Raw genomic sequence first — 12,453 nt, forward strand, 5'->3', positions numbered from 1 at the left:
TGCTGATGGCTCCACAGTGGGCACAGGGCGCTGAGGATGAAGGTATGTCTGTTACCTTCATCCTTGGCACTGTTCTCGTACTGTTAGCTGTGAAATCCTCTGCCCGGTAAGCTGGCAGGAGCACTCACAACTAACAGAATGGGAGCGGTGCTGAGGATGAAGATAACAAACATACCTTCATCCTCAGCATCCCATGCCCACTAAGAAGCTAAATCTAACCCGCTGATAGTTCCCCTTTAAGAACAGTGTACCTGCTCTTTAAAAAGAGTTTTTATTACATTAGTGGTGACAAGGTGATTTAAGTGCTGTCACTGCTGTTACTGAGCCCATGTGAGTTTCCTCTATGGTGTTTAGTTATTTCTCATTCTTTATATTTCAGGGGGCAGGGCCAGGGCTGAGATGTTAGCCAGGGATACACACAAATACGTCCTTCCATTGCTGCCTGTACAATCACAGCACAACACTTAGGGCCCTATTACACGGGACGATTATCATGCGAAAAATCGTTCTGTCTAATTGCAGGCAACGATCAAAAAATCATTCATATGTCGTTGATCGTTGATTTAGATCTGAACCTAAAATTATCGTTAATCGTTCGCTGTAATCCCACATTCGTTTGCTTTATGCTGCGTTTACACGGAGCGATAATTCACCCGATTGTACAATTAACGATATTGAAAGAACAATGTTTTTTTTTAGAACAATCAGCGTTTAGACGGAACGATATATCGTACGGAAAAATCGTTTTGCGATCGCTTAAGCCTATCTCGCACATAGGTAAAATCGGTGAACGACTGTTTACACGGAACGATCTGCGAATTTTTTGCGAACGACGATTTTAGAACATGTTGTAAGATTAAAATGAATGATTTCTCGCTCGTCACTTGATCGTTCGCTGCGTTGACACGTACGATTATCGTTCGAATTCGATCGTTATCACGCAAATTCGCACGATAATCGTTCCGTGTAAACGCAGCATAAGTTCTGCATTTTTTCAATAATCGTTCAGTGTAATAGCACATTGTGCATTGCTTTGCTGGGATGAGAAGGAATAAACGATCATAGTAACAATTGCAATAACGATCATAGTAAGGATCGTAACTAAAGATTATCGTTCTGTGTAATATGGTGAACGATTTTAGGTTAACGATAAACAATCTCGTTTGCGATCGTTAGTCGTTAATTGTTAAAAATCGCTCTGTGTAATAGGACCCTTAGTCTTTACTGCTATGCCATGACATAATGCTATTGAAAGTGCCCTGAACAGACTGACTCTGTACTAGGGATGATTTGTGCACTAGTATATATGGCATGTGGAGAGAAGGGGTTGCTGATGCACTAGGTAAGATGCTATATGAGGAGGAATGCACAAAACAGCAACTGAGGGAGGGTGAGCTTACACTGCACACTGTGGATATATAGTACTGGGTACACTGATACCTACACAAGAGACAGCTGCCTAAATCTTTATATGTGTGTGGTCAGATAGGAGAGGGAAGCCTTGATTTACCTTTGTGAATCACCTTTAGCATGTAAATTGGCTCAACTTGTAGGTGCACAGCCCAGGCATTCCAAGGCACTGCCCATAGCTGATGCTAAACCCCAAACCCACCTCCTGTGTAATGTCCCAGATCTCTATTACTAGAGACATTATGTAGTAGATAATCCACAGCACTCAGGATTGTACCGTACAAAAAAAACTTGTTTATTATTCCATTGAAAACTTTCCAACAAATAAGTGCAGCTCACAAAAAATACAAAGGCGCAACGTTTCAGCCAACAGACTTCGCCATCTTCAAGCGAATATTTGGTGCTTGAAGATGGCTGAGTTTGTTCGCTAAAAAGTTGCACCTTTGTATTTTTTGTGTCGCTTATTTGTTGAAAAATTTTCGATGGAATAAAGCACAAGTGTCAGAGCACTGTGTCAGACTGAAAATAAAACAACACTTCCTGTAGGACATAAAGCAGCTGATAAGTATAGGAAAACATGAGATTTTTTTAATAGAAGTAAATTACAAATCTATATAACTTTCTGACACCAGTTGATTTGAACGAAAAAGTTCACACTACCAGGATCCGCAGTGTATTTCGCTGCAAACTCGCAGTGTGAAATCCGCATCGGATATGGTATGTGTGAAGCTACCCTTAAAGAAGAAGTCCAGTGAAAATTTTAATTAAAATATTGTATTGCCCCCCAAAAGTTATACAAATTACCAATATACACTTATTACGGGAAATGCCTTAAAGTGCTTTTTCCCTGCACTTACTACTGCATCAAGGCTTCACTTCCTGGATAACATGGTGATGTCATGACCCGACTTCCAGAGCTGTGCGGGCTGTGGCTGCTGGAGAGGATGATGGCAGAGGGATGCTCAATGTCCCTCCAGTGCCCTTTGTCCCTCAGTGTCCCCCTGCCATCATCCTCTCCAGCAGCCACAGCCCGCACAGCTCTGGGAGTCGGGTTGTGACATCACCATGTTATCCAGGAAGTGACATCACCATGTTATCCAGGAAGTGAAGCCTTGGTGCAGTAATAAGTGCAGCGAAAAAAGCACTTTATAAGCATTTCCCGTAATAATTTTTTGGGGGCAATACAATATTTTAATTAAAATTTTCACCGGAATTCTTCTTTAAGGGTAGCTTCACACATACCATATTCAATGCGGATTTCACACTGCAAGTTTGCAGTGAAATACACTGCGGATCCTGGTAGTGTGAACTTTTTTGTTCAAATCAATTGGTGTCAGAAAGTTATATAGATTTGTAATTTACTTCTATTAAAAAATCTCATGTTTTCCCATACTTATTAGGTTATCCAGGAAGTGAAGCCTTGGTGCAGTAATAAGTGCAAGGAAAAAAGCACTTTATAAGCATTTCCAGTAATGAGTGCATATTGGGGATTTGTATAACTTTTGGGGGGCAATACAATACTTTAATAAAAATTTTCAGGGAGACCTTTTTTTTGCTGGGATCAGAAGGAATAAACGATCATAGTAACAATCGCAATAACGATCATAGTAAGGATCGTAACTAATTTTTGAAAAAAAAAAAAAAACCATCCGATTTACTTTACTATTTAATATCTGTCTCTATTATTCTAAATGCACCAAGTTCATGCTGTTCTTTGCCCTGATGCTGAAAACAGGGCCGGCCTTAGGGTAAATGGCACCCTGCGTGAAAACTTTTTTCTGCCCCCCACCCCTTAAGACGACATCTAACAACCATCACCCGACCTCCCCCCCCCAGCCATACAAACAACTACTTGAACCCCCCAGCCATACACACAACTACCCCCCAGCCATTCACACAACTACTACTTCCCCCTCCAGCCATGCACGCAACTAACCCCCCAGCCATACAAACAAGTACCTTCCCCCCAGCCATACACACAACTACCACCCCCAGCCATACTCACAACTACATCCCCCCCCGAGAGTTCTTTACTGATTGGCTTGACTTGTGGTCCGGTTGACGCCATGCTACGGGGCCGCGCTAGAGAGTAGAGTAGAGGAACTAACCACTGTGGGAGGAGAGCGCTCCGGTAGACAGCTGCACACCTGAGAAATAGAAATTCCTAAGTTATAAATGCTGTCTGTCTGCCGGTGTGCCCTGCAAAAAACACCATTGGAAGAGGGCGGGCGGGTGGCCAGCCCGGGAGGGGGTGGGGCCTCCGGCAGACAGACAGTATGTCTAACTTCTCAGTTAGGTGTGTAGCTGTCTATCTGCTGGAACACCCCCCTCCCCCCCCTCAGTTGGCTGGTCGCACACCCCAAAGGCCAGCCTTGGCTGGAAGTGCCTGCTTTGGCTGAAAATGCCTGCTCCACCAATCACTGGATGAAATACCTCACAGCTGTAGTCAGTGAACAGCAGAACAGACATTTCCTGTAGTTATGGCGTGCCAAAGAAAGAGGAGAGAAGCAGGAGCCTCGCTGGAAAACCCCTTTAATATCAACATGCATAAATCTATTAGAGGCTGCACACATTAGGCCCACACTGGAGATGTGCCAGGAGGAAGGATCTGCTGTCCAGAAAGAACAGGGAAGGAGTAAAGTTTGCCAATAAATACCTAGATAAATACCAAGACTTCCGGAACAATGTGCTCAGCACAAGCGAGGCGGAGATCATTGTGAGGCCGCAGCATTACAGGACATGGTTGATGAAGACTGAACACCAACTGGAAATCATGGTGGTGGATGAGGCTGGTTTTTGACTTTAGACAGCTCATCATCAAGGAATCCTTACTAGAGATTTCCTCAAAATAATGTAAGACCATCTGTCAGAAGACCACAGCTTTGCCTTTAGTGGTCCTTGGTATGTGGCAATGAGTCTGAACATACCGCAAAATCCACCAAGGAAAGGAAATTAAAGAAAGAAATGAAGGGATATGAAACAGGTTGTGCATGCAAGAATCCCTGCAAACATTACACAGCTGAAAATGTTCTTAACAATTAAATAGGGGGAAAAGTTTTCAAGGCAATGTTGTTGTTAGTTTTTTTTTTCCATTTCATAATGAAGTTATGCAACATTGCAGTATATATATTGGCTGTGTCAGGAACTGCAGGGCAACTTAACCCCTTCGTGCTGCAGCTAGTTTGGGCCTTAATGACCAGGCTAATTTTTCAAAATCTGACCTGTCTCACTTTATGCTCTTATAGCTCAGTGATGCTTTAACGTATGCTAGCGATTCTGAGATTGTTTTTTCGTCAGATATGGCACTTTATGTTAGTGGCAAAATTTGGTCACTACTTTGTGTGTTTTTTGTGAAAAACATCAAAATATCATGAAAAATTAAAAAAAATAGCATTTTATGAACTTTGAAATTCTCTGCTTCTAAAAAAAGAACGTCGTAGCACATAAATTAGTTACTAAGTCACATTACCAATATGTCTTCTTTATTCTGGCATAATTTCATAAACATATTTTACTTTTTTAGGGTGTTATGGGGCTTAGAAATTTATCAGCAAATTATCACATTTTCGTGAAAGAAACTGATTTTTTAGCGACCAGTTCTTTTTTTAAATGGATTTAGAAGTCTGGTATCCTGAAAACCCCCATAAGTGACCCCATTTTGGAAACTACACACCTTAAAGAATTAATCTAGGGGTATAATGAGCATTTTAACCCTACAGGGGCTGGAGGAAAGTATTCACAATTAGGCAGTAAAAAAATGGAAAATTTAAATTTTCCAATAATATATACGTTTAGATTAAAGTTTCTCATTTTCAAAAGGAATATGAGAGAAAAAGCACCCCAAAATTTGTAATGCAGGTTCTCTTGAGTACAACGGTACCCCATATGTGGGCGTAAACCACTGTATGGGCACACAGCAGGGCTCAGAAGGAAGGGAGCGCCAATTAGCTTTTCCAATGCAAATTTTGCTGAAGAAGTTTCTGAGCGCCAGGTGCGTTTGCAGTGCCCCTGTAGTGTCAGCAGAGAGAAAACCCCCCCATAAGTCACCCCATTTTGGAAAGTGCACCCCTCAAAGAATTCATCTTGGTGTGTGGTGACCATTTTGACCCCACAGGTATTACAGGAAAGTATTCAAAAGAAGACAGTAAAAATGAAAAACTCGAATTCTTTCAATAATATGTTCGTTTAGTTTGAAATTTCTCAATTTCACGAGGAACAAGAGAAAAAAAGTACCCCAAAATTTGTAACGCAGGTTCTCCTGAGTACAATGGTACCCCATATGTGGGCATAAACCACTGTATGGGCACACAGGAGGGCTCAGAAGGGAAGGAGCGCCAATTAGCATTTTCAGTGCAGATTTTGCTGAAGAAGTTTCTGAGCGCCAGGTGCGTTTGCAGAGCCCCTGTAGTGTCAGCAGAATAGATTCCCCCCAAAAGTCACCCCATTTTGGAAAGTGCACCCCTCAAAGAATTCATCTTGGGGTGTGGTGACCATTTTTACCCCACAGGTATTAGAGGAAAGTATTCAAAATTGGCCAGTAAAAATGAAAAACTCGAATTTTTCCAATAATATGTTGGTTTAGTTTGAAATTTTTCAATTTGACGAGGAACAGGAGAGAAAAAGTACCCCAAAATCTGTAACGCAGGTTCTCCTGAGTACAACGGTACCCCATATGTGGGCATAAACCACTGTATGGGCACACAGCAGGGCTCAGAAGGGAAGGAGCGCCAATTTACAGGAGCAAAACCGCAGCTAGTAATGGTTATTAGAATAGCGCAGTTACTAAAATAAAATAAAAAAAATGAGATTACAGGTAATGTGGGGTGGTTACGGACAGCCTGGGGTGGTTTACGGGTAATCTAGAGGTGGTTACAGGTAATCTTGGGTGGTTACAGACAACATGGGGTGGTCAGGGGCAACCTGCTGTGGTTACGGCAACCTGGGGTGGTTACAGGCAACGTGGGGTGGTTACGGGCAACGTGGGGTGGTTACGGGCAATGTGTGGTGGTTATGGGCAACGTGTGGTGGTCACGGGCAACCTGCTGTGGTTACGGCAATGTGGGGTGGTTACAGGCAACCTGGGCTGGTTACGGGCAACCTGCTGTGCTTACAGACAATCTGGGATGGTTACGGGAAACGTGGGGTGGTTACGGGCAACCTGCAGTGCTTACGGACAATCTGGGGTGGATACGGGCAACGTGGGGTGGTTACGGGCAACCTGCAGTGCTTACAGACAATCTGGGGTGGTTACGGGCAACGTGGGGTGGTTACGGGCAACTTGCAGTGCTTACAGACAATCTGGGGTGGATACGGGCAACGTGGGGTGGTTACAAGCAACCTGCAGTGCTTACAGACAATCTGGGGTGGTTACGGGCAACAAGGGGTGGTTACGGGCAATGTGGGGTGGTTACGGATAAACTGAAGTTCTTATAGGCAATCTGGGGTGGGTACCTGTAATCTGACATGGGCACCGCAATCTGGAGGGGGTCATTGGCAATTTGGGGTTGTCAGAGGCGCCGTGGAGTGGTTAGAGGCGACGTGTGGTGGTCAGAGGCGACGTGTGGTGGTCAGAGACGACGTGGGGTGGTCAGAGGCGACGTGTGGTGGTCAGAGGCAACGTGTGGTGGTCAGAGGCATCGTGGCGTGGTCAGAGGCAACGCGCGGTGGTTACGTTCAATCTGGGGGGGGTTACATGTAATCTGGCATGATTACGGGGAACCTGGGGGGGTTATGTGCAACCTGAAAGGGTTACAGACAATCTGGGATTGTTACTGATAAACTGAAGTGCTTATAGGTAATCTGGGGTGGGTACATGTAATTTGGGGTGGTTACGGGCAATCTAGAGGGGGTCACTGGCAATTTGGGGTGGTTACGGGCAATGTGAGGTGGTTACGGGCAACGTGCGGTGGTTACGGGCAACGTGCGGTGGTTATGGGTGATCTGGGGAGGGGTTAGGGGTAATTTGGGAGTAAACTGCAATTATTACTATAATAAAAAGTGTGTGTTTTATTTTTTTGTATGTTTGTCACTTTTTGTACTTTACATATTCATTTTCACTGTATTACTATGATTACTGTGATATTTTCTATCACAGTAATCATAGTTCAGTGACAGAGACCAAATTGGTCTCTGTCACTTTAAATTTTCAGAGTTGGCTGGTTGTGAAGCGCATGCGCACTTCATAACCAGCCAGGACGTCGAGGAGGACGGCGCTCCAGGATCAGGTGAGTATATGGGGAAGGGGGGGATGACTGGGGGACGGGGGTGACAGGGGGTGGGGGTGGGGAGCCACTTGGGGTGTGGGGGGACATCACTTTTTATCCCCTGTCACCAATCATTCATGGTGACAGGGGATAAAAAGTGCCGGGAGCACATGGTACAAGCGATCAGCGGTATATAGTATATACCGCTGATCGCTTGTACCGGGACCCCACAGGGGGGTCCCCGATGACTGCCCCATGCGGTGGCGGAGAGCATGGGGCTTTCATTCATTTTAACTTTTCCATCGCTGTGAACAGACATTAGTCGGTTCACAGCGATGGCGGCGGCCATATTGGAAATGATGGCCGCCGGGGGAGGGGGTTAGTGATCGCCCTACTAGGGGGGGCTGATCTGAGGTCTGGGGAACACTTATTTCATCTCCCCCCGCCGTAGATTCACGGCGGGGGGAGATGAAAGGCGGCGGCAGCACCGGTAATCCCCTTTACCGACGGCAGCCGCTATAACGTTAATAGCGGCGATCGTCGGTTAGGGGGGGGGGCCGGGACGGACCCCACACACTGCCCCAAGCCCTCAGCTACCTCCGGTAGCCGGGGGGATGGGGTGGGGGCCGTCCCGGCCCCGCAGCCTTATTCTCTGCCATCGCCGTAAAAAGCTGATGGCAGCAGAATAAGGACCCTTAGTGACCGCCGTAAAAAGCTGTATCGGCGGTCACTAAGGGGTTAAAGGAGAAGTCCGGCAAAATTTTTTATTGCCCCCCAAAAGTTATACAAATCACCAATATACACTTATTACGGGAAATGCTTATATAGTGCTTTTTTCTCTGCACTTACTACTGCATCAAGGCTTCACTTCCTGGATAACATGGTGATGTCACAACCCGACTCCCAGAGCTGTGCGGGCTGTGGCTGCTGGAGAGGATGATGGCAGAGGGACACTGAAGGACACAGGACACTGGAGGGACATGGAGCATCCCTCTGCCATCATCCTCTCCAGCAACCACAGCCCGCACAGCTCTGGGAGTCGCAGCATGACCTCACCATTTTATCCAGGAAGTGACATCACCATTTTATCCAGGAAGTGACATCACCATGTTATCCAGGAAGTGTTATCACCATTTTATCCGGACAGTGAAGCCATGATGCAGTAGTAAGTGCAGGGAAAATGTACTTTATGTGCATTTCCCATAATAAGTGTATATTGGGGATCTGTATAACTTTTGGGGGCAATACAATACTTTAATAAAAAATTTTGCCGGACTTCTCTGTTAAGCTTTAATCCCAGCAGTTATATATCTGCATGCATTGCTAGCATATTTATCCTAATACATGTTAACATTAAAATGGACTTTACACCAGGGGAAGCAACCTGAGTTAATAGTGATGCAGGCACAGCACCCTGTAACAGTGAGGAGGGATAACTGATTGCTGTAGTACAAAGTGTCATGTCTGCCGCACTACTGACACAGGCTGCTTCTCCATGTGTTATGTCCATTTTAATGCTAACATGTATTAGGATGGACAGCAGGGAAGGCTTGGTATCACTATCACTGAATGTAGCAGCAGTAGTGATATGTAACTTGCTTGAGCAGCCCTGCAGTTCCTGTCAAAGCCATTGGTGGCAGCAGTGGGGCCATGTAGCCCTTTACTGCTACCATTAAATGTAAAAAAAAAAATATATATATATATATTTATATATAAATTAATATTAAAAAACCCTTTTCCTGCCAGAAAAGGTTCTTTTACATGGTTTAAGTGACAAATGAGCGCACCTAGAAATGTGGGTTCCCAATAAGTGGCAAACTAGTTAGCAAATTTGTCCAGTTACATCACCTTTACCTTGTTTGAATGAAGACCAAATACAAATTCTACATCAGTAAATACTTTTTCACACATGAAATAATAAGGTGCAATAGTATAGATATGTGAGAATGTCCTAAGCAATAAACCTACTGCTCTGCTGACATAGAAATTCCAGTCTGACGCAAGCCAGGCATATCAATTTTTCCTGCTGCCCCAGGTTATCAATGCAAGCAAGCCATGACGTCTTAACTAAAAAATATACAATGCCTTGTTTAACGGTGGAAAATATTTCAGGTCATGAGAATTTTACCAATAATTTAACATTAGATCTGTATAACAAGTGTGTAACAGTGTATGGTATATAATTTTTTGATGTGATTGTACTGCAGCCATTATATCATAAGTAGGTTATGGACCAGATTTGTGGCTATGAACATCAAGAAAACCCATTAAAGGGAATGTTTTTGTGTTTTAGGTATGAAGAAACGTGTTGTACAAGTTTCAGTGAATATTTTATTTGTAATAATTTCTGTGGAGGCGGCCATATTGGAGGTTTGATCCATGTCCAGGATGTGGACGGCCTCTTCCAAAATGTGTCTTCTCCAAACCAGCTCTTATATTCTGTACTGCAAGGTTGCTGAGACAGCTGACAGCCAAAAGTGATTTCATTTGTGGCATCTTTTGGACCTACTGAACTTCCAGACTTACAAACCTTGCTTTCTTATAGGTTTTGTACTGTGATCCTGTTTCTGATTGCGATTCCAGCTCCTGACTTTTGTACTGCCTTTACTATAGTTATGCTTTAGGATACGTTCACACTTACCGGATCCGCAGCAGATTTCATTTAAATAACTGAACACAGCGTCAAATCTGCACCATCAAATCTGCTGCGGATCCTGTAGGTGTGAACGCACCCTAAAGGGGTATTCTAATCACAACTATATCTAAAACAGTAGGTCATTAAAAGTTCAGAAACTTTGCAACTGGTTCTATTTACCTTTTTTAGCTTTGTCTCCCTGCAAGGCTCTCTTATGTTTCTGTCATGTTTACAGCTGTTGTCTAGGTTTCCGACCACTGCTCTGTGTTGTCAGGGATGGCTGGGCTGATGACCCACTTCCTGAAGAGGTACTTTTGGCAGCTGAGAATACCCCTTAAAAGAAGCAGTCCAGTTTTTTTTTTTATTCCCTCCCCAGGCTGTCATGTATACTTACCATTGATGATCGGCTTCCCGTGGTATGGCTTTATTCTGATGGTACAGCGCAGTTGGGTCCCATTGCCCACGACTTCTTTGCCAGCTGGCCCGCAGCTTAGGAGGGCGGAAGTCAGACTCTTCAATGCATCTCTATGAGAGCGCTCTCATAGAGATGCATTGGAAACTGGAGTGCTTTTTTTTATGCCTGGCCTGCTGTTACTCCTGGTTGCAGTGACTAAAGGCTGCAGTAAAGCCCTTTTACACGACTATTGGCCAGGAGTGTTCCTAGAAATAGTGAATGTTCGTGCGGCTCAGCCACTCAAAAGTCGCTAACATTTTAAACAGGCTTTTTTTTTTTTTTACTAGCTTTTTAAACAGGACTTTTTTTAAAATATCATACTCTCTTTTCTCAAAGTTAAAGATAGAAAGAAGGTGTGTGGGGGGGTTATAAAGAGGGAGATCCGAATCTGAAAAGAGAAAAACATCCAAGTCATCAGGAAGGGCAGATCACACATTCAGTACTGTATGAGTTTGTAGATAGAAAGGAGACTTAAAAATTTGTAGGGACGAAGGGGATAAATCACACAGGCCGTACATCAATGTACAGAGAGTAAAGCACCCATGGCAAGTGCTGCAGGGAGAATGATGACATGTCAAAAATTATTTTTAATGACAGTGACTCTTTAACCAGCAAACTGCAGAAGGAGGATGTGCTGCTCTCCAGATAACCCCTTTACCAGATTTGGCAATTTCTTCCTCTTTTGAGGCTTTAGCATCATCTTGATGTCTTTTGATGCCTTGTCATTTTATACATCTCTCTGTCAGCTACATTTTCAGTCTCTTTATACTCCTTGTAGGTTGACTTTTTTAACAGTTTCTCCTTCCTTTTACTAATATCTTGTATATCGTCAATTTGCCTTTAAAGGGGAACTATCAGCAGGTTAGACAAAGTTCCTTAGTGGGCACGGGGCTAAGGATGAAGGTATGATGTTACCTTCATCCTCAGCGCTGTTCCCATGCTGTTAGCTGTGAAATCTAATGATTATCAATGGAGGTGGCGGGCCGGATTGGTGCTCGGTAGCCACCCCCCCAGTGCTCCTAACGGCTTACTGGGCAAAGAATTTCACAGCTAACCACACAGAAACAACGAGGATAAAGGTAACAGACATACCTTCTTCTTCAGCACCCCGTGCGCACTAGGAAGCTATAAGCAGGTTAGATTTTTCTAACCTGCTGATAGCTCCTTTTTAATATGCCATTTTGAAATACCGCTCACTAAGCGTTACTCCCGCTGCTTTAAGCGGCCATCAGCCAATTCCCCTATTACATGGAGAGATGTGCAGTTGACAGCGGACTACCTTTTGACATTTTTAAAGTGAAAGATCACTTGACAAGCGAATGTTTGCTCGCTCATGGGCTGATCGTTGGTCCTATTACACTACGCTATTGGCTCAGTGAAATAGGGCCTAAGAGTATGTGCACACTACAGAATACACACAGAGACTTCAGGCGGATTCTGCCATGCAGCCTCCTCTTGAAGTTTCGCCATTTCATAGACTCAATGATATTTGCCAGCAAAGTCCGCGGAATTTGCCAGCAAACATTAAGCAAAGGCCGCATGGCAGAATCCACCTGAAGTCTCTGCGCACATTCTGTAGTGTGCACATACTCTTAAGCTGCGAGCATTTATATACATTCTAGCGGTGTGCAACCATTACATACAAGGCAATATTTTCCATGACATTATACATCATAATATACACAGACAACACAACATGCGTATGGTGGTGGACATTTGTTATCTTGGCTTTCCATTGGTGTTTCTTCGGC

This window comes from Dendropsophus ebraccatus, chromosome 5 (genome assembly GCF_027789765.1).
Source record: "Dendropsophus ebraccatus isolate aDenEbr1 chromosome 5, aDenEbr1.pat, whole genome shotgun sequence".
NCBI lineage: Eukaryota > Metazoa > Chordata > Amphibia > Anura > Hylidae > Dendropsophus > Dendropsophus ebraccatus.